The 23,368-nt window shown below is 43.4% G+C and overlaps 1 protein-coding gene across 2 annotated transcripts in view; it reads left to right on the top strand.

Moving 5' to 3' along the window:
• Nucleotides 1–23,368, top strand: part of Snx9 (sorting nexin 9) — a 92,884-nt gene that overhangs the window by 618 nt on the left and 68,898 nt on the right. The window lies entirely within an intron of this gene.

Genomic DNA, 23,368 nt, shown 5'->3' with positions numbered 1-23,368 from the left:
GAGAAGGGGCCCAGGCCCGAGCGCGGGGCGCCGCCCGCGGCCCGGCGAGCTGCGTGCGGGCTGCTCGCGTGTCACCGAGCGCGCAGCCCGCGGCGCCCGGCCTCCGCGGCCGCCCCGTGGCCCGCCTGGTGTGGGGAACCGCGGCCGCGGAAGCGGGCGGCTGGGCGGCGCGTCCCGGCCTCCGGGACCTGCGAGGGGGCCGCGCACGTAGCGCGGTGTCACTTTTGTAAACATCAGCGCCGTTTCCCTCTGTGTTGTCACCGCGGCCACGTCGGGGTCGTCGGGGGAGCCTGACGGGGAGATTTAGGGAAACGACCATTCGAAGTCCCCGGGAGGAGCAGGGTCGTCGCCCGCTTCAGTGCGACGCCGCTGGCCGGCGGTGGGTTGGGCCGCACCGGGTAGGTGCGGTGTCTGCAGGCGGGACGCCTCTCCGGAGCCTGTGGCTTCTGTCCTGCTGTAACTACCTTCCTGATGAAGTTCGGATGTGGCCTTCGGTGGCTTCAGTAGACGGATAGAACTGGCCACCTTTTAAACCTACTGATTTCGTGTTGACCTTAGACAGAAAATTTAACGCAAGCCGAAGATTTCTAAGGAAATTTGATTTTAAGGTTTGTTGCCACATGTTCCAGAAATTGCCACTTACACATCCTATTTCACAGTTGTCTTGCAACCTTGAAAGTGGTTTGTGCTGTTTTTCGCCTTCCTCTTCTGAGGCACCAGTGTGTACTTTAAGTGAGATACAGCTTAGCAACTAGTGCAGGTACACGCAATGAGATTTAATTAATTTTTCATCAAATTGAAAACGACAGTGGTTCTTGTACCTGACTTGAATTGCATGTGTCCTCGCAAAGCACAAGCCTCACAGCGTTTGTGAGCTCTTCCTGTCTGTGCTGCTCTGATGGCAAATTCCAGAATTCTGTTAGGATCTCAACTTTCTAATCATCCTTCCACCTGGTGCTCTATTCCCTGGTTACAGAGTGACAAACCATTGCTATTTGAAGAAAAAGACCAGCAGTGAAGAGGATACTTCCTTGAACTTTGTTGTTGTTGTTGTTTTGTTTTGTTTTTGGTTTTTCTACTGTCTGGTGATTCTGTGTTAAATCAGAAGTTCTCTCTGTTCTTTGTTTTTGGTAGTAGGGATTGAACCCAGGATTGCTTCATCTCTGATTCACATCCCCATCCTTTTTTATTTTGAGGCAGGGACTTAGAAAGTTGCCAAGACTGGCCTCCAATTTATGATCCTCCTGCCTCAGCCTCCTAAGTAGCTGGGATTACAGGTGTGCACCACCTCCCCAGGCTGTCTAATTTTTTACTTGTTCCCAGAGAGTAAATTGTCACTGTTGCTTTCCCCAACCCCTCCATATGCACACCCTTGTCTTTCCCCACATCTAAGTAGTTTGATTTTTTCTTTCCCTTTCTTTAGTTGGATGTACTTAGTAAGTAATGAGCATAACTTGTAATAAAATCTTAGGCTCAGATGGCACTCAGGCTCTTGCTGCAGGCATTAAGTGATGAGAAATGTATTCAGTATCTGAATGGCTAGGTCATGTTGGGTTTCCCTTTGAATTTACCAGAGAATGACTTCAGTTCTCAGATAGTTTGGTTTTTGTTTTTTATTCTTACATGTTTGGAAGGTGCAATTATCTCCTATCACGAGTTTCAGAAATTCTTGGTATATTCACAGAAAAATAAATTATCTTTTAAAAAGAATTTGAATTGGGTCATTCTTCACTGCTGAAGATAGGTAATCAGTGCCTGCACATTTTAAAGGGGTTATCTGGTTTTTGTGTCTAATCTTTCCTCATAGAATGCTGACTTCAGCTTAAATGCATACACCACTGTAAGTCCAGTCTTGTTTTATTTAGCAGATACAGTGAAAGACTGATAAGAATGGTTTAGTCTTGTCCTGTTGCAAGCCTCCAGAGGCTTATATTTTGACGCAGTCCTATGGTGAGTTTAACTAAATTTAATTTTACTTAAAAAGACTGAGAAAGAATTTTTTTCAATATATATATATCAAAAGGGACTTGAGGAAAATAGTGACAGTTATCCATATCTTTGCCCCTTAGCTGCCCTTTCCACATCACTGTTAACCTTTGGTAACTAATTTAGATCCGTTTGTGCTTACAGAGTCACTTTTAGGAGTAATCATTCTAACCAGATTCTTGAGGTTCCTGATGCATTTTTAAAAAATAAACTTCTTTCCAGCCCTACTCTCTAAAGTTACACATGTGCATCTTACGGCTTGCCTGGTTGAATTAAGTGTGTGTGGGACCTTGAAAGTCCAGGTAGGAAGTGAGTGAATTGCTTAGGACTGTTCTGTGGTACAGATGTATGAGAACAGTTTTGAAAGCATACCTTGTAATTTCTCCTAAGCAAAAATCTCTGTATTTGAAGGAAAGAATAGAAATATCTTTATAAGGGAAGTTTAAGAGTTTTTTTAGATAGTGTTCTTTTTACAAATAGCATGGAAATGCTTACCATACAGTTTTGTGTGACGGTATTTTTTTTTTTTTTTTTTTTTTTAATTTCAGTGGTGCTGGGGATTGAACCTAGGGCCTAGCACATGCTAGGTGAGCACTTTACCACTGAGCTACATATCCTACCCTTTTTTAAAATTTTAATTAATTTATTTAGACAGAGTCTTGCTAAACTGCTGAAAATGGTCTGTTAGTGCCTTGACTTTCGTACCACTATTTCACATGGTGCTCATTTCCATGTTTATAGAGCAACAAACCATTGCCAGTTGAAGAAAAAGACCAGCTCCACCAAGTAAGTTACATGTGTGCAGACACAAGCCACATGTAGCTGCCTGGAGTAGCCAGGATTACGGGCACCCTACCCAGTTTAACAGAAAAAATTTTACATGTCTTGAATAGAATGTTTAGCATTTGTAAAGTGTTTGTATACAGAAAAATTCTGAGACAGTGAAACAGTTTCTTAATAAAGAATGAATAGATTAGAAAACACAATTTTTAAAAAATTATACTGTATAGTTATACATTGTAGTTGGGCTCATCCTGATAAACTCACGCATGCCCGGGATTCATTTCAGCTCATGATTCCCCCCCTCCAGAAAGCATACAGTTTTCCCAGAGCTTTTACTGCCCTGTTTTTATTTAAGCATCTAAATTACACTTTTGCTTTGAGTGCCCCCTGGTAACTCTGGAGCTTTGCATATACCCTTCCTTTCTGGTCTGGACTGCTGTCTTCTAGGTGCCCCTTCTTACACATTAGACCAAAGCACTGCTTCCTTGGGAAAGTCTCTCCCCATGTCCCCACCCCTATTTCAGGGTCATCTGGTGAGGTGGCAGTTACATTTGTTTCTGTGACTGCGAGGCTCCTCCCTTTGGCATGCCATCAGCCCCCAGAGGCTGGGACTGTGTGTTTGCTCACCTTTGTGTCCTCAGGGACCTGTTTGAAAGAGCAAAAAGATTCCAGTGAGATAATGACTCATATACTAAAGATGAAAAAAATTTAATCTCCAGCTGTAGGTTTTGGTTCTTTTAATTGTGTGTTTTAGTGAACTTTTTGAAGTATACATGTACAATGCAAAATTCACCTATAGCTTAGGTATTAGCAATGTTTTTTAAAATATAAATAACAGTCTAACTAATGATTACATGAGAAATTATTTTATGTCTCAAGGTGATTGGAACCAGCATCACCCTTCTGAGGCTTTAAGAAGGTGGTCTTTAACTCCTGTGTGTCAGGAGTGTGCTTAGTTTCCAAAAGTTTAGGACTTTCCTGTTTATATTTTTGTTGAGGTTTCTGATTTGATTGCATTGTGACTAGGGAATGTGACTAATCATTGATACCCTACTTGGAGCTTTGTTGAGGCTAGCCTTATACCTAGCAAACAGTTTTTATAAATGTCCTTCTTGTGCACAGAAAGAATGTGTGTATTCTCAAATCATGTGTAAGTAGGCAGCATAGTTTCATTAGACTAAACTTACTAAGGTATGCTCTTCCCATCTCCATCCTGCTAATCTGTTTTCTCTAGTTGATCTCTTGGCTCTTTTTTCCTACTTGATGGAGATGTTAACATGGTATGTTTTCAACCATTCATCTAAGTTTCATATTAGTATTATTTTCCAGGTGAATTGAAGTTTTTATTATGAAGGGACTCTCTTATTTCTAGTGATGTATATTTTTCTTAAATACGTTTTTGTCTTGTTAATGTGATTTCATTAGATTTCTTTTGGTAAGTGTTTGCCTGATATATAAAAACCTACAGCTGAATTTTACCTTTTATTCAACATGTCTCTGAGGCTAAAGGTTTTTGCCCATCTATATTTGTGTTTACTGATGTGTTTGGATTTCTGTCTGCCATCTAATAGATTGAGAATCAGACAATTCTCAACTTTTTGGAAGCTATACCCTTCACCACCATCTATTTTTATTCATTTACTGCTTATTTAGATTTAACCCCATTGGGCCATGTCTTTGCATGCTGTTTTTCTGATATTTCAGTCCTTTCTTAGGATAATTTTCCCCCTTTCTGAACTGAATTGAAATTTTCATTAAGCAAGGTTTGTTACTGGTGAAACTTCCATATTTGAAAATGTACTTTGCCCTGTTCATCAAAGACTGTTGCTAGTCGCGTGAGCTCTAGATTGCAGCGTTTTCTCAGCACAGGGACGCTGTTCCTCCTTGTATTCTTCTGGCTTTTGCATTTACTGCTGAGAAGCCAGCTGTCTGTTCCTTTGTAGGCCTATTTCTCAGACCTTCTCTGTGTCTTCAGTGTTCTGCAGCCTTACTGTGGTGTGTCTCTGTGTGCATTTATTTATGCAGCTTGGGGGTTGCTGGGTGTGTTGGTCTGAGGGTGGGGTGCTTCGGCGGTATGACAGCGGAGCTCTCAGTAGAGCGTCCACACTGAGAGGTGCCATCTATGCAGCCCTGTGGAAGTTGCCTGCCGTGTGAGTAACACCACCTGGAAATGTGGTTGGTGCACCTGAGGAACTGTGTTCATTTTAATTGACATAGTTATAGTGGTTAATGGCTACTGTTTTGAAGAATGTAGTTCTAGAAAATTCTCAACCATCATTTTGGAAAATTGCCTCTTCTCCGTTCTGTCTTTCTGGAATTCTAATGCAGCCGCCCACCTCACGGTCAAGTTTTCTCTGTGCTGCATTCTGGATGATTTCTTTGGCCCTTATCCTCAGTTCACTATTCTTCAGTCAGGCCTAATCTGCCCTTTTAGCCATCCTTAATTTTTGTTTTCAGTTGTATTCTATTTTTAGAAATTATGTTTGTTTTTCAAATCTGCTTGGTGGTTCTTTATAGCCTGGTTCTCTGCTCACATTTTCAGTTTTGTATTTTCGTAGTTTTGCGTCTGTTGACTCTGATGTCAGAATTCTGACTCAGCATGTTTCTCCTTATTTGCATTCGTGGTACCTTGTTTTCTTCTGTGTGTTGTGACTTTATTTTTTCCCTTGGAAATTCATCTGAGTGGATTCTGATAGCTAGATTGAAGTTGTATTCTAGGTAGAAGTTGCGCTTGCTTACACCCCTGCCCAGGGACACTACACACTGCTGAAGGTTTTTCCAGCCCTACTGGGTAGCATAAACGTGGACCTCAGATCTCAGGAGGGATTGCCCTCCTGCCCTGCTCCGTATGGTGAGAAGGCATCTTGCTGCCCCCAGTGCTCACAGGCTTTTTCTCTTTCATCCTTACCTTGAGGGCCTTTCGCAGTCCCCACTTGTAGCTTTCTCTCTCACTTCCCTTCCCCAGGGTCCTCGAGCACCAGCTCAGGTCGCCAGGGCTTGGGGAGAAGTCCAGGGTGAAGTCCTGCCTTAGGAAACTGCGTCCTTTAGGATCTCCCCAGAGCCCTTCCTTGTTCTGACAGGGCGTGCGTTTACTATTTGTTCAGTGCTGCCGGTGCTCCAGGCTGGTGCTGGAACCACTTCCAAGCTGGAGCATCCTGGTCACGGCCAGAGCGTGAAGGAGCGGGATGTGTACACAGACCGGTAGATCTGGTCTCTTGGGAGGCAGAGGCTGTCAAAATGTCACACTCGCATTTCTTAGTTTTCCGGTTGTTATTTCTTTCTCTTTTTTCTTTTGACTATTAAAAACATGCTGGGTTTTGCCCTGTTTCATTTTTAGGCATTGTAACTACAGTATTTGTGTTAGTCTGACTCAATTTTTCTAAGCTATTTTTAGTATCTTTGTATCAAGTCCTTTAGTATTTTATGACCCGATTCTTAAGTTAGAGAGACACATAACTTTAGGGACAAGTAAATGAGGAGAAAATGTTTAATGTTAACTTTATTCTGGTGTTGCTCTCCATTATCCTTCACTGATGTGTTCATCTGAGCTCAGTGCTGGTCCTCTGTTCCATGTGGGGCTGTCTGTGAAAGGCCGTGTCCTTGCCTCAGAGAGCACAGTACCCAGGTTGCAGTGTCCTGGAGAGGGTGCTGTCTCTGCAGAGCTCACGAGGCTCCTGACGCTGCTCCTCAAGAAGACAGCAAGGCTTCCAAAAGAGCAGTCTTGATACATCTAATTTTTCTCCTTTAATTTAATGAGTAAGTATTAACTCTTACTCTGTCATATCAGTTGCTTTAAAAATACTTATACAGTACATCTTAGTCTACAAGTCCAGGCCTTATCTGGTCAGATCTCACCGGTTCATGTCAGCAGACATTTCAATAGCTCCTATGTGCTGCTCAGACCTTGGAAGTAAAGAATTGGAACTTCTTCCAGAGAGTTGATAATCAGGAATTAATGAGCTATTTAAAATATGTTAGTTGAATGCCTTTTCAATGTGTTTCAAATGCAAACTCAGAAAAAGACCTTGCAAATGTAGATTTTAAGAGCAGTTGTGTGCTCATGGTGGCTGTGCTCAGGGCCATGTTTTCATCTTTTAGCTTCTTTTGTATTCTCAGATTTTTGAGCAGTAAACTTCCCTTGCCTTTGTAATATGGAAAAAAGAAAACTCCTCTTTTTTAATTTAAAAATTTGTTTTTAACCAGACATATAAGGCAGATTTCCAGCCTTATCTACCTTCTGTTAATTTGTTTTGAATTATACTGATGAAAAAAGGTGTTTAATTAATACTTATGAATAATAAATGACTCTTCAATAGAAAAAAATCTCTTGAATTCAGGATTACAAATATTGTTTTGCAAATAAATTACAAAATGTGTTTCCTTAAGTATCTTAATGTTGTTTTCTAACTTTTAAAAATAACTGGGAACTTGGACTGGGGGAACAGCCTGGTAGTAGAGGATGTGCTTAGCATGCTCTCAAGACCCTGGATTTGATCTCCAGCACCACCAAAACAAAACACCACAGTAAGAACAATAAAGAGCAAACGACACACACAAGACTGAAAACATACTGAGCAACCAGCACTAAACCTAAAGTTCTTAAAAACTGCCACCTTAAAATTCATTGCACACACCTGCCTCTGTGTGCCTTTCCCCTCTGGAGCTTAGAGAGGGCAGAACGGCCAGTCCTTTGTGGCTCAGGAGTGGTGTCCAGCCCTCTGTCCTCTCTCCACCTTTCTAAGATTACTTAGTCCTCAGATTGCAGAGTGGAGAGGTGCATGTTAAACTTCTACAGCTGTTTTATAGATGCATCAGCTCTACTTTGTTGTGTGATTGCTGTTACAAGTAAGTAAATTCTATGTTCTTGTCACCATAAGACCATAGACCAGTAGAGACCTGTAATTATATTAGATTGATCTGTGTAATTTTTTAGAACCAAGATGATACCAGAAAACATGGGAGATATAAAAATTTCCAATAACATTTAAAACTGCTTCTGGCGGCTGGGGAGATAGCTCAGCTGGTAGAGTGCTTGCCTTGTGAGCATAAGGCCCTGAGTTCGATCCCCAGTACCGCAAAAAAAAAAAAAAAAAAAAAAAAAAAAAAAAAAAAAAAAAAAAAACTGCTTCTGTTTTAGCTTTACTACTATCTCGGTGACGTCCCAAAGTGAATTCTCAGTCTTTTTATCTCAGCTATCTGGAGACTGAGGCAGGAAGACCACAAGTTCCAGGCCTGCTTGGGCAACTAAGTGGGACCCTGTCTCAAAATAAAAAGGCCTGGAGATAGATCCCCAGTACTGCAATAAATAAACAGAAAGAAAAGAAGAAAACCCATTCCCTGTGTGAGGAGTCAGAACTCTCGTGCCCTTCTGTAGCTTGCACCGTGGAGAAGATGGGCCATATTTTCTAAAAAGCAAGTGTTATATTTCCCCCAAAACTCCTGTTTTGGGAATCTCTGCTATACAGAATGATAAGAAGCCTCCATCTGAGAAAGAGAGTGGATTCTTACTGAAGCGCACCAGTATTTTCCAAGTAATGATAGTGCTTCCTGGGTTGTAGGCATTAATGGCGGAGCTGTGCCATGGTCACCCTGCTGGGGAGCTTTTAAATCATGCATCCCCCCAGCAGATTTCTGATGCGGGGTCAGGGCTGGGACTGTGAACATGCCTCTCTTCCATTTCCCAAGTGATAATGAGGCTGACTACACTTTGAGGACTGCTGCGGTGGTGAGTGCTAAAAGAACTTGGTTGGTCCCCAAAACCTGAGACTGCGGTTGGGTTGTATTAACAGGTTGTGTCTTGTGTAAAGGATTCTTCTGAGTTCAAGTGATACTGATTGAGAAACACTTGCTGTACCTTGATTCTGTTAAATCAGTAAGAACTAATATGTCTAAATAAGAAAGTACAGACAATGATTACGATTTATACCATTGAATTTTTTGTTGGGCCCATAAACATCATATCCCATTAGATACAGGTGAAATACATTTAATTTTCACTGTTGGTGGTTAACCTTAGAATAGGATTGTACATGAATATCAAGGATGGTTATAGGGAAGGTTAAGCTTGCCACATTGCTACCCGAAAGCAAAAGCAAGTTGTTTTTTCATTCAGCAGTCTCTCCAGAATTTACGTCATGAATGAAAATGCCTGAGTATTTTTCTGCTCCAAGGAGTTGTAGTCTGATGAGGAGTTTGATGTCTTCCCTGGAGTTGCTGTCATGGCAGGAGAAGTTCATGCAGTGCACAGTGATGGGCAGCAGTTAGACACGAGACCCTCTGCTTTCTCTTGGCTGCCTTTGGGGACGTGAAAGCAACATGAACTTGCGTCAGTAGAGGTCACAGCTTGAAAATCACATGGAAAATTAAAGTCCTACTTAAACACACTGTGCTAGTCCAGACTTGGGAGAGGATCGGTTCTCTACTCTTGTGAGTAGTGTAACTAAGTGAGGACCACAGTGTTTCCTGAGTCTTCTTCATTGTAGTGACTGGCCTTGCTAGACAGAAGTTCCTCTTCAGAGAGGGCTGAGTGTCCATGCTCCTTGGTCCTGCTCTAAAATCTTATCCCAGACTCCTCACACTAAGCCACTTTAGAAATCAATGAGCAGCATGTGCCAGGCAAATGGTGTTTCTGTGCCCTGCCTCGTTCTGTAACCCCGGAGCTCAGGACAGTGTCTTGGCATGGTTGAAATGGATCTGCTCCTTTTGATCTCCAGGTAAGCAGTCTTCTTAAATGCCTGGCATATTTTCCATACTGTCTCCGGTTTGCAGTGCCCAGCTTGTGAGATTTCAGGGGATCTGTAAATCTGAATGGGCCGACATTCTCACAGACTGTGCAGCTTCTTCACATTTGCAGCTCTGTGGTTCAGCTGTGCATAGACAGGTCAGCAATGCTCTCTGCCTTGCTGTCTTTCCAGGCTTTGGAGGCTGGAGCTCAGGTGGGGTGAGCAAGAGATGTCTGCTCTGCCTCTTTTGCGGTATTTCTGGGCCTGCTGTTGTCAGGGCCTTGGAAACCCAAATCAGAAGGATTGTAGCTTCTGTCTTGTCACAGCCCTCTCTCAAGGCTATGGGCATTGCTGGTTTGGGGTGAAAAGGTGGGAGTAAAAATAAAGGAATTAAAGATGAAGAAGTAACATTTTAAAAGTATTATCTCTACCAAATTTATTTTAAGAATTAAGTAACATTTTACATGATAGGCTTATCAGAGTGTCTGGCTTTGTAGCAAGGAATAGTTGCTGTGGTTGGGTAGTGTTATTCATATTATTATAAAAATAAAATTCAAACTAGGATCTGTTACACTAGGATGTGGGGAGTGAAACCAGTTTTTATGATTTCACATTACTCTTGTAAGGTGAGAATGTTTCTTCTTGCTTTTCCTTATTTACCTGAAACTTTAACTCAGTTGCCCAGATCTTGGTGTCTGGCTGTTTGTGTTTGATTCCTTTGCTCTTGCCTCAGTGCTTTGTTAATTCTGGTAAATTACTCTCACACGTCAAATCAAGATTAAAACAAGACAAGACCTTAGAAGCCTAGAGGACAAAAGCGTGAATGAGATTAAAAGGCACAGTGGTATTGTTAGAAACTCCTTAATACCTGTACAGGTTTTGCCAAGCTGAGCCATATACTGAGTTCACAGAGAGCAAATCTCATGGGTCCCCTTGGTAGATCATCAAGCTGTCTTGTTCTTTCAGTAAATTTAACACTTCTACAATTTCTGACCTAGAGCAGGTGTTCAAGTACAGCACTGAAGAAAGTCATATTAAAACCCCTGCCCTCAGACAAAAGTCCCTGTCTACGAGCTTGTGTCCAGTGCAGGTGGATGGCCAGCCATAGGGTCATGGGGGGGGCATGTTAAAGAATAGGGTATGGGAGCTCGTGGTAGACATGCCCAAGGACCCTCAAGGGAAGGTGACAGGCCGACACCACAGTTGGCCTAAGGAATGAGCAGGTGCATGGCTGAAGAGGAAGCAGGCTTGGGGAGGGGGCTGGCCAGTAGGAGTCCCGGCCTGGTGGGGGCCTTGGAATTGACATAGCAGCATGAACCCTGAAGGGTTTCCACCACACCCACAGACACACCTCCCTCCCTCCCTCCAGTCTGCCTGAACCAACTGCAGGGAGTGAATGCTCTGTGCACTTTGATGTTGGATTTAAATCTTATTTTTTCTGTTTTTTAAAATTCAGTTGATTGTATCTAATTAAAGTCACACTGGGAAATCCTGTGCTCCACTTAAGTCAATCAGTGAGAGAGCTTTAAAGGGATTGATAGATTATCCTTTTACACATCAGGAGGATCCCAGTCAAATCAGTTCGAAGGAAAAAAAAAATTAAGGAAACAAACAAAAAAAACAAACTCCCCCCCAACAAAAACAAAAACAAAAACAAAACCTCTCTGTGACGAATGTGAGATTCTTCATGATGGAAAATTTCAGATCCTGTCTCCAGGACTTGCTGGAAGTAAGCACATGGCCATGAAACCGTTTACCCCTCTGGGTGTGTCGTGGTCATCCTGTGAATTTCCCAGTGTCCACCAGACAGGAGTGAACTGCCCCCGACTGCCAGATTTCAGGCAGCTGTCAAATACCGTCATCAGTCAGAGCGCTGCACCCTTCCTGAGGAGGACCGCTGCTTGCTAGTTTCTGGTGTAGGACTTCCTGAAGCTTCGCTGCCTAAGAGCTGGAATACTGAGAAGGGGGGTCACAGCGTTCTCATGCACCTAGGAGAAATGGCTTAGGATAGTCCAGTTTAGGATTTTTCTTCCCTGAAACTTTGAGTGATTTTTTTTTTTTTTTTTTTGAGTTTTTAAGATATCACCTGTCAACAGTTTGGCATAATTCAGTATTTTAAATTTTAGTTATTTATAAAAATTTTAGACAAACGTAGAGCAGTGCCGTGAATCTCCATGGAACCCTTTACCCGCCTCACGACCATCAACCCCTGGCCCATTTCATTTCCTATAAACCCCCCTATCTTTCTCTTTGCTTGCTATTTTGAAACAAAGCTTTGACATTATTTCATGGTAAATATTTTAATACATATTTCCCAAAATAGGGACTTGCACTTATCAAAATCCTCAGGAGGTAAGACCCTTCTTACTCCTTTCCCTTCTGCTTGGTGGTACCAGCGGTAGGAGGGGGCCGTGGGGAGTCGGGATTGTGTCCAGTACATTGCAAGTGGACGGTGGGGCCTGGCCGCTGGCCTCCAGATGGTGCCTGTGGTGTGTTGCAGAGTTGGCAAAGTAAGAGCGAAGAGGAAATGCTCTTATATCTGATCACCAGGATCCGGAAACACGCAGGGTTTTCCAGTCCTATACACAACACCACATTCTCCAGTGAAGGGATCTCTCTAGAACCCACACTCAGTGCATTGCCTGCCCTTTGTATTGTTAGCTTCTTTTAAAGAACTTAAAGAATTGGAAGAGTTCGAATCGTTGTGTGTATGGAATCCTAGATTTTTAAAAAGTATTTCCCTTTTATTTTAATGTGTCACAACTAACTTTGGCAGCAAACTTTTTAACAACTTATTTTTTTTCTTTTACCAAGGTTCCTCAGAACATTCTCTTTAGATTTCCTACAGTTGCTCTTCTCACACTCACTTCATTAGCTAATGCAGTAGTTCTGTTGCATAGCTACAAAAGTGAGCACACCTGGCATAAACAGGTTTACCAGCAATCAAGACTGGTTCTTGATAAGTTTGTGCTTGGTGGGATCATATTACCTTGTGTATTAGGCTGGGGTTCTCAGCATGCCCCAGGCTTCATACAGAGCTGAGAGTGTAGTTAATCTGGTAAGCTGGTAATGTGGAATAAGACTACATGCTGCTCACCTGTTAATGGGTCATATGTTTGAGATTTGTGACTAATTATCTGGTTTTGCTTAGGTTGTAGTATAGCTCTTAGGTATGTAAGACTGGGCTTTGAGAAGAACTGATGGCAGATGTTGAATTCAGTATTTTTTCCCTTATTGTAACTTGATCAACTTCCTTTAGTATATCACTATCCTCATGTTAAATCATTTATAAAATGATCAGAGTGCACATTTTTGGTGAAAATAGATTTTAGAATATTAGCTTTAAAACAAAATTAATATAGTTTGCCAAAATAGTATGGTGGTATCGTTCTTCTATTTTAAAAGCAGCAGCAGTCCATAGTGCTTTACATTTAGAGGAGCCTATGGGTGTGCACCCTGAACAGTTCCAAGCCTGGAGGCTCTTTCCTTCTACCTGACAAGTGGGGGATGATTTAATTCTTTGAAAAAAATACTCTGCTCCTGGTGACCAGATATAATCTTTCTAGGTACTTCAATTTAGCTTATGTTCAGTGTTTATAATATTCACTAAAATAAATAGGTTTACTGTTGGGTATAAAAAGAAATAAAGAACAAACATAATCTTTGAGGTCCTCATGGTTTGTGTTAAGATGGTGGGTGGAAACCAAAGCAGAAACAAACAAACAAGAAACCCAGCTGTACAACACGGTGCATGACCAAATGGAAGATCCCATCAGGAGGGCTGGAGTGCTCTGCTGGTGCCCCTCCTGGACAGCACCTCCTTCCCGCTGCAGAGAGGTCGCTGCCCCAAGAGCCTGTTCTGCCTTGTGCATCAGACTGTAGACGTTCCTCTCTTGTTACCCTCTGGGGCAGTGACTGCCCTCACTCGTCTTCATACACGGGTGTAGTGGCAGGTGTTCAGGAAGTGGTTTTGAGTAAGAGCTGGGAGCCACGTTGGTGTACTGGAGAAGGCCAGGCTTTCCCATCACAGTCCTGTACTGCCATCCCAGTGTCACTGCTTCTGAGCAGATGAATCACTCTGGGCTGTGGATCCTCATCTGTGATAATTATACCAGAGCCAGTTATATTAGCTCTAGATGCTAAACTTGTATAAGTGAAGAAGAGTCCCCAAACATGGAATCTAACAATTTATCCTAGTCAGCTTTTTCGCAGCTATGACTAAAAGACTGACCAGAACAATTTCAGAAGAGGAAAAGTTTATTTGGGGGCTCATGGTTTCAGAGGTTTCAGTCCATAGTTGGCCCACTACATTCCTCAGGGCTGGAGGTGAGGCAGAACAATGTGGCAGAAGAGTATGGTAGAGGAAGGGGGCTCACATTATGATCAAGAAGCAGAGAGAGAGGCTGGGGATGTGGCTCAGCCAGTAGAGTGCTCGCCATGCGAGGTACTGAGTTCGATCCTCAGCACCACGTAAAAATAAATAAAATACGTGTCCAACTACAACTTAAAAAAAAAAGCACAGACTCCACTCACCAGATACCAAATACATACACCAAAGGCACACTCCAGATCAATCACACATCTCCTCCAGCCGCACCCTTTTCATTTGCCACTCAGTTAATCCCATCAGGGGATTAATTCACTGTTTGGGTTAAGGCTCTCACAATCCAGTCATTTCTCATCTGAACATTCTTGCATTGTCTCACAAATGAACTTTGTTAGGGGACGTCTAACATCCAAACCATAACATCATCCTACCCCTGGTGCTGCAAATTGTCCGTGGGCTAGTCAGGGGTTATTTCTTCCTGGAACTGGGCTTAGGGTTGTCTTTCTGGCTCACAGGGATGGAAACCTCAATGAAATGCCAACAGGGACAAGAAAGAGGGAGGAAGGGGCCTGAATGTTGGTGAGCTCACTGTAGTATTCATCTGGTGTGTTTTAGTGGGCAAGAATGATCTAGAAGGAGGCTTAGCATTGTGGAGTGGAATTTGGACTGGAGTTTTAGGGTGGGGTTAGACCATGGGGAATCTTAAATGCCAAGGAAATGAATTTGAACTTGATCCCAGTTAGTGAGTCATTAGTAGCTTTTGGTGTTTGACAAGTCCACTGAGTTATCAAGAGAGCTTCCAGCAGCAGCAGTGCACAGTTGCCTGGACCTGAAGGAGAGGAAAGGTTCATGCAGGAAGATAGTGGAGCGGGGCAGTGGTAGGGTCCTGCGGTCACTGGCATTGCAGGAAGAGTGGCACAAACAGGATCACTTTCTACTCCTTGCATCTGTGGTCTTCTGCCTCAAGATAGGTGTCTCGTGTGCGGTTGGTTTGAGCTGCTATTTCTTCTGCAACACTGAGTACCACCACCTCCTTGGGCTTGTTATGAATTTAAGTAAGGACATGTGGAGTGCCTCATGCCCAGAGATACTTAGTGTCACTTTACCTTTCCCCGTCTACTTGGTTTTTCCTCCTTTGTAAGGTGTGTTTGTTTGCAGGAAGGATCAACTGGATGAGAAAAGGAGGCTCTTGCAAAAATTTGGTCAGAGTATATGTCCTGCTGTGTAGGTATCTAGGAAGTGCCCACCCACCAAGGGTCTTCTGCTTTCTTTGTCTTTGCATAGAATGAGACCCCACTCATTTAGATTTAGTCAAAGTCTAATTCAGTCTTCCATTTTTGTGTAATAAATTTTAAACTAACCTTCAAATTGTGGATTTTCTAACTTAATTCTTTTTGGCAGTCTTACTTCACAGTATTCCTAACCTTTTAGTTGTAATGCAACACTTGTAGTTATGTGGTGAGTTTTGTGTTAGCTATGTGAATCTAGAAGAGAAATTGCCTAAAGGGGAAGTGCTGGTAGAATTCAGTCCTAGTGAAGAAGTCTGGCCTTAGTCCAAGAATCGTTTAAAACAGATCGGCACTCCTCATGTAACTCAGCTGCATGACCTTAAGCAGAAGTGTCATTTTGAGGAGCTTAATTTTAAAGAGTATACATTTCACTTAAGTCATTTTCTTAAATACGTTGGCAGAAAGTATTTAACTTAAAATATTTGCAGGTCATCTAGTCTAATCCTGTCATTTGCGCTACATAAAGGCAAAGACCTAGAGAATGGCTCTTCATTGTTTTTTACCTTACTCTTAATTATGGGTATGACCATGACCTGAGTCATTGAGAAAAGATTCTTCTTAATAATTATACTTTCAGTTTTGATGAAACTCAGGCAAGTGTGTAGTACTTACAAAAGAAGGATCATGAAAAATAATCAGGCTAAAGTTTTCCTAATTTAAGAACTGTGGAAAATTTGAATATCACAAATTAGATAATCTCAAGGAATTTTCTAACTGAAAAAAATTTTTTTAATTTCATCCATTTTGATTATTGAGCTTTTGGGGCAGAGATGGCATTGCTGAGAAGGACTGAAGTGAGATAAATGGGGCTAAGAGATGAGTCACTTCTCCCATGGGCCCAGGAGGGAGGGCTGGGATTCAGCATCACACATTAAACACCTTCCCGTCTGCTTTAGTAGGACTTAAGTCCTGAAACCTGCTTTTCAGTACATTTTCCTCACGGGGTATGCAAATAATGTCCCTTCTCCTCTGAACACTATTGTACTTGTATAGGAAAGCGGGAAGCCCTGCTAAAAATAAGGTGTTCGCGTAACAGCCCTTCTGGTCAACTCCTTCTGCACTGTCTGGCTTCCGAGTCGCCCCCAGTGGGCTGTGCACAGCTCTTATCTGGGCCTTTGCACTCATGCTTCCTTTTGCCACATCCAGCCTCACTTCCTCCTGTCCCTGTTCTCCACTTGGCTAGCTCCAGCCCTTCCCTAGGCCTCAGCCTGAGTAAGACCGCCAGTATCACATCACCTGACATTTTTAAATGCACTTCCCTGGGTGCTGATTGACTGTCTCACTAAAATGAGGGCTTCTGAGGGAAGGATGGGGACCTGTTTGCTTCCCTCCCACTTAGAACAGTGCCTGGCAACAGCCACGGTCTATTCCAGGTGTGTTGATAAACTGAGTGCCTATGGTCCCCCAGGCCTCCATCTGGTATCACGTCATCAGCTTGAGCAGCCTGAGCACCCACGTAGCATTCAGGGGAATGCGGAATTTTAAAATTGACTAGATGGCTTTAAGCAGAAAACCAAGGATGGGGGGGGTTCCCTCAAACCATGGTAAACAGGATAATTAAGAAATGTATGGGATAGATAACTGGCATTTTGCAAAATACAGTTTATGAACTTAAGAGTTTTGTGATTGCCTGTTAAAGTGCTGGCTGCTGATTCTGTTAAGTGGGCCAGTAAACCTGGACTAAATAAATTATTTCAAGAAAACTATACTTTCTGTATTTTAAAAACTGAACTATTAAAATCAGATAAGTTTGTGAATGACAGTGATTTTCATTAGGGTGAACCCTTTAAGCACTTGTTACGTAGTAGACTTTGTGCTCTGTGGCAAGTGGATTACTAATTCATCCATTTAAAAAATACTTGTGTGACTGCATTGTCAGGTACTATGCTGAACAAGGTAGAAAGGGCACTTACAGTTAGACAGTGCAGAGAGGTGAATAAGAGTCCAGTGCAGGGTACTTACAGCAATAGGGCAGTGTAGTGTTCTAAGACCACCCATCGGAGGGACAGCAGATGTTGGAGGACAGAAGACGCTTCCCACACATGAAATCAAACTTAGAACCTGGAAGACAGTGGGGTTTGTAGGCAGTGAGGAAAGGCAGAGGCAGGCAGAGGCGCACATTGCTGGAGTTGAAGGTGGCTCAGTGAGCCGGAGTTGGTAGTGGAGGGTGAGATGGTGAGTGATCGGAACATGGGGGTGGTCAGGTAGTCAGAGAATTTTTTTGGTCCAAATGGAATGTTACTGAGAATGAAAGAGGGTGCTATGAATTGCACCAAGACAACAGGCCTCAACTGGGACTGGCCAGGATAGATTCAGTACGTGGTTACTCTGCTCATAACCATGTACAGGAATGTCGAGATGTAGTTTATTTAATGAAAAAATAAGTGTGGACTAAATTGTGCCCGTTTTTGTGTTTGGACCTTAATGTAAGAACTTAAGGAAGCCCTGAAGAGTTTGATGGGGAGAGGCACACTCAGTTCACATGTTAGAAAGATAGAGCCTTCTGACTGCAAGGTAGAAGAACTGGGGCGAGGAATGTTGGATGTGGAGGGTTTCGAGGAACCTTTGGAAGTAAAGAAAAGAGCTGATGATGACAGACTGTGGGACCCCTGGGCTGGAGAGAAGTGGGCAGATTTCAGAAGTGTTTAGGAAGTGGATTGGTCAGGCCTTTCTTGGTGTGGAAGGCAGTGAAGGAAGGAGTGAGGAATAGCTGAGGTTTCTTTCTGGGGCGCGTGGCTAGGTGAGGTTCCGGCTGGAGTGGGAAGCGGGTTCTGTGATGGAGTGCTGACGAGGTCGTTTCTGGGCATGTTGAGTGGCAATCTGGCAGGTCTACAACTCCGAAAGAAAAGACTCGAGAAACAGGGAATCCACAGCAAGAAGATGGCAAGAGAAGTCTTGGCGGGGGATCCCCAGGGAAAACGTGTAGTCAGAGGGCACTGTGGGGAACGTGGACCTTTACAGCATGACCTGTCTCCAAGCAGAAGCCTGGAAAAGAGAGCGGAGGGGGAGAGGAACCCAGAAACCCGCCCAGGGAGGAGAGAGTGGAGGCAGACCCGTGGCACACGTGGTCATGAGGGCAAGGTGGATGAGGGCTGGCCCGGCCCACTGGGCTTAGCAGTAAGAGGGCCGTGGGCATCCTGGCTGGCCAGGCCACATGAGGACAAAGCCTGACCGAGGAGTGAGGAGCAGATAGCATGGACATGGCATGCTGACAGATTTTCCTGAAATTGATTTCCTGAGATTGAAAGAAGGCAGAGGAATGGGTGGGGTGGAGGGAAGTCGTCTTTCTTTGTAAAGCTGTGGGAGAGACCAGCGGCTTTCGTGCTCCTGGGAAGGAGAGGTTTGGAGAGGGCTGACCCAGAGGTTGGGGGGTCACACCACCTTCTCTGGAGCGTGCGGCCTGTTCTCTTTTCGGGCTTCTTTCTTCCTCAGATTTTTTCAGAGTTGGAGTCACGGTCATGTGCTTACACGGAACCCCCAAGCGGGCCCTGCAGCAGACATGTGACGTGCCTTCTCAGTATTGAGCTTAGTAGGTCTGCTTTGTCATGCCCAGAGGCTGTATTTAAAAGATTCCGCCCTTCCTCCAGGCTCTGACCCGCCTCTGGAGATCAGTTTGAGTGTCTTTGACTTTGTACCTGCAGTACTGCTGTACACGTGGTAAGTGTTCAGAGGGCAGCCACGTGAGCCAGTTCTGGAAGGAAGAAAATGAAATTAGGGCACCATTCATTTTTCACATTTGTATATTTTTACTTATTTGTAGTCTTTTAAAAATAGTAGTTTATACAAGTAACAAATTTTTATCATTTTAACCATTTTTAATGCACAATTGAGTGACATTAGGTGCACTCAGTGTTGTGTCACCACCACAACTACCTATTTCCAGAATTTTCTATCATCACAAGTAGAAACTATGCTGTTACTGTGATGGCAAAACCAGACTTGGTTGTGAAATGAAATTACACAAAAGTCCAGTGCCTGGGGAAGGTCCCCTCCCCTCCCGGCCTCTCTCCAGGAGGGTCCCTGGCGTCTGCATTGTCAGTGACCGCCCTGAGTCTGACTGCTCCCTCCTGAAATGTAGTAGACGCTGTGAAAAGAGCCACGTCTTCTCCGTTCTGTGAGCAGCTCATGTCAGAGACCCTGCACAGGCCTTCAGCCGCAGAGATGAGGAATTTTTTTAAAAAAGAGGAAAAAACCCTAATGACAGGATGGGTCTAAGATGACATCAAATAACCTATAAATATTGTGAGACACTGTGGATCAGGGCTCAGAATTTTGGAGTGCCAATCTCCTCTGGGCCCACCGGTGTGAAGAAAAGCTTGGTTTCTCCTACTTTTTGAGTGCCGTCTTGTCGTTTCCACAATACTATTAAACATTAACTCCCCGTTTCCTTCTCCCCCAGTCCTCTGGTAACTGATACCTCAAATAAGTGGACTCATACAATATTTATTCTCTATGTCTAGCTTATTTCAATTAGCACGTTTCAAGGTTTATCCATGTTGTGACATGTATCAATTTCATTCCTTTTTATGGCTGAATAATATGCCATCATTTTGTTCATTTGTCTGTTAATGGAAATTTGGATTGCTTTCACCTCTGACTCTTGTGAATAATGCTGCCACAAATATTAGCATACAAGTTTCTGTTTGAGCCCCTGCTTTCAGTTCTTTGAGGGAACATACCTAGGAATAGAATTGCTGGATCATATGGTCATTCTGTGTTAAACTTTTTTTTTAGTACTGGGGATTTAACCCAGGGGTGCTTTATCACTGTGTCATACCCCCAGCCCTTTTTAAATTTCTTTCTTTTTTTTTATTTTTTAGTTGTAGGTGGACACAATACCATTGTTTTATTTTTATGTGGTACTGGGGATTGAACCTAGTGCCTCATGCAAGTGCTCCAGGCGAGTGCTCTACCACTGAGCCACAACCCCAGCCCCTAATTTTTTTTATCTTGAGACAGGTCTCATTAGTTGCTCAGGGCCTCCCTATATTGCTGAGGCTGGCCTTGAACTTGTGATCCTTCTGCCTCAGCTTCCAGTCTTGCTGGGATTACTGACGTGCGCCACCAAGCCCACCTGTGTTAGATATGAGGCACTGCCTAACTGTTCACACTGGCTACCCCATTTCATGTTCTCACCACCATTCATTTCATTTGACTCCAGTTGTTTAAAAGAAGTATGTCAGAACTTTATCACTCTAAAACCATACTCATTTGAACTAATTAGGGTGGAAATTTGTTTGAAACCATGAAATGTCTAAATTACCAAATATTAGAAACTTTGTATTAGGTCATAATTCTACTTTGTACCCTAATCTCTGTGACCCTCTGATTTCTTTACACACCATATTAGAGTTTGTAGCCATGAAGCTTTTTGCTTACTGGAGGCTGCAAATATGCCCGCACATTATATGAGAATATAATATAGTAATACTTAAAGTTTCTGATTTAGAAAATACATATAAGCAACCTTGTTATTACTAAGCAATAATTGTTTCTAGGTAACTTGTACTTCATTTAAAAATACTCAGTAAATTTTCATTGAACAAATACTAACCTTAGCTTAAGATTGAGTCTGTTTAGTAACTATTGTTTTCTGAGTGAATAAATTTCTTTTAAATTACCCAAACAACACATATGCTCACAGTAAAGAAAAAAAAAATCAAAACATATGAAGTGTCTAGAGTAAAAGATTAAAACCCTCTTTACTTTCCTTTGCAGTTGTCAGGGTATTTTTAATTATTGTATATGCGTTCTTCCAGATGTTTCTAAAATACCTTCACCCTTGTGCATGTACGTTGTACATGGGATCATATTTTGCTCTGTGACATACTTTAATAATTTAAAAAATAAATTTTAGAGTTGTTTATTATTATAGATTTACATTATTTTTACTTGCTATCATTTACTTAAAGTTCATATTTAATTTAATGTTTATTAATTATATCTAATTTATGTGTAGTGTTTTTGTTATCACAGTTGATGGAGTTATTAGTAGACATTTCAGCATATTCAGTTTCAGTGGATTTCTTTTCTCATTGGGGGATATTTTTGTGCCTGGTAATTTTCGGTTAGGTGGTAGAAAGGTGAATTCTAACTTTTTGGACACTGGATAGTCATGTATTTTTCAAAACATTCTTGCTCTGTGTTCTGGGATACGGATAAGTTAATGTAAACAGTTCAGTTATTTTGATGTTTGCTTTTAAGTTTTGTAAGGTTAGATCAGGGCAGCTTTTAGCCAGGGGTTCTTCTTTCCCTGCTGCTGGGGGGCACCTGTCTGAGTAACGTGTGCAGCGACCTTGTCGCAGAGCTTTCCAGCCTGGCTGGCTCCCGCTCCTCCCTGCCTGCGCCAGTCACTTCCAGGTAGACTCAGGGCCATGCACGAGCTTCAGAACAGTCTTCCCGTGCTCCTCTGTGTGACTGCGCTTCTCGGCTCCCAGACTCCCAGCCCATCGTGACGGACCTCCCCCGGGCCAGCCTGTGCACCGTGCCGAAGACGCGAGGGCAGTCAGCTGGGGCGCTCCCGCGGTCCTGCCGGTCCTGCCGTCGGTGCCGGCGGCCTGAAGAGCGCGGCTTCCGGTGCGCGCAGCGTTGAGTTGTTTGCAGCGGGAGGATAACGCAGGACCCGCGTTCCATCTTTTATAACTGAGGCCAACGTTGGTCTGCCCACAGATTTTTTATTAAATAGTTACGTGATTTCTGTCGTTTGACTTCGTTAAATCGACCTCTTCCTGAAACTGTCGTCCTCAGGAGGCCCCCGCCTCGGCCGCCTCCTCGCGCTGCCCCTCGGCGTGGGCCGGCGGCCTGGGGGCGGCAGTGCCAGCGCTGGCCGCTCCCGCTCGGTCGCTCGCTGGCCGCGGGTCCCGGCGGAGGCGAGCGTGGCCCTCGTTCCTCGGGCGGAGTCCGCCCCTGCTGCAGCCTCGGCCACTCGGGCCTCGCGCCACCCTGGCCTGAGCGGTTCTCCCTCCTCTGCCCTGCGCTTCCTTCTTTCTTGCCCTCCTCTGAGTTATTCGTGTGCCCCTTTCTCTCTCTCTCTCTCTCGGTGGCTTATCGCTGTCCGCACATCCCCCCACCCTACCTCGCCCCCAGCGCCTTCCTCCCGCCGCCCTCTTCCTCCTCCTCCCGGCCCTGCCTCCCGCCCCCAGGTGAGATGGCTCACCTGCGACTGAACCGTCCCTCCCTCTCACCACGTGTGGTGGCACCTCCCTCGAGAACTCTGAAACAGTGGCTTCACTCCCCCCTGGCGCATTTCTGTCACACTTTTTATTTCTCAGTATTACAAATCTCACAGTTTTAAAGAAAATCGGTTGTCTTTTACAGAAATTAAACGGTTTTTTTTTTATTTTAATGTGGCCTAATATTTGCCAATTTTTATGCTCTTTTGTGTTGATTCAGGTTTGAATCCAGTGTCATTTTCTTCTTTGTTAAAGAACTTACTTTAACTTTTTGGAGTGTTAGTGTGTTGGTGACAAACTCAGTTCTTGTTTGTGGACAACTTCGTGTCACCCTTTTTTTTTTTTTTTTTTTTCCATAGTCCAAGTGCATTTTATTTATCATTTTGGTGTTTTAATCACTTTTTTTTTTATTGTATACAAATGGGATACATGTTGTTTCTCTATTTGTACATACAGTCAAGGCATACCATTTGTGTAATCATACGTTTACATAGGGCAATGATGTTTGATTATTTTTTTCTTCCCCCCCACCCCTCCCACCCCTCTTTCCCCTCTATACAGTCCTTCTTTCCTTCATTCTTACCGCTCTCCTTATCCCTAACCCTAAACCTAACCCTAAACCTAATGCTAACCCCTCCCACCCCCCATTACATCCGCTTATCAGCGAGATCATTCATCCTTTAGTTTTTTGAGATTGGCTTATCTCACTTAGCATGGTATTCTCCAATTTCATCCATTTGCCTGTAAATGCCATAATTTTATCATTCTTCATTGCGGAGTAATATTCCATTGTATATATATGTCACAGTTTCTTTATCCATTCATCAACTGAAGGGCATCTAGGTTGGTTCCACAATCTGGCTATGGTGAATTGAGCAGCAATGAACATTGATGTGGCTGTATCTCTGTAGTATGCTGATTTTAAGTCCTTTGAGTATAGGCCAAGGAGTGGGATAGCTGGGTCAAATGGTGTTTCCATTCCAAGCTTTCTGAGGAATCTCCACACTGCTTTCCAGAGTGGCTGCACTAATTTGCAACCCCACCAGCAATGTATCGCATGGTATTGGTACCAAAATAGACAGGTAGATC

Source organism: Sciurus carolinensis, chromosome 7 (assembly GCF_902686445.1).
Source record: "Sciurus carolinensis chromosome 7, mSciCar1.2, whole genome shotgun sequence".
NCBI classification, from domain to species: Eukaryota; Metazoa; Chordata; class Mammalia; order Rodentia; family Sciuridae; genus Sciurus; species Sciurus carolinensis.
The sequence above is the reverse complement of the archived record's forward strand: the minus strand, read 5'-3'. Positions and strand labels throughout refer to the sequence as shown.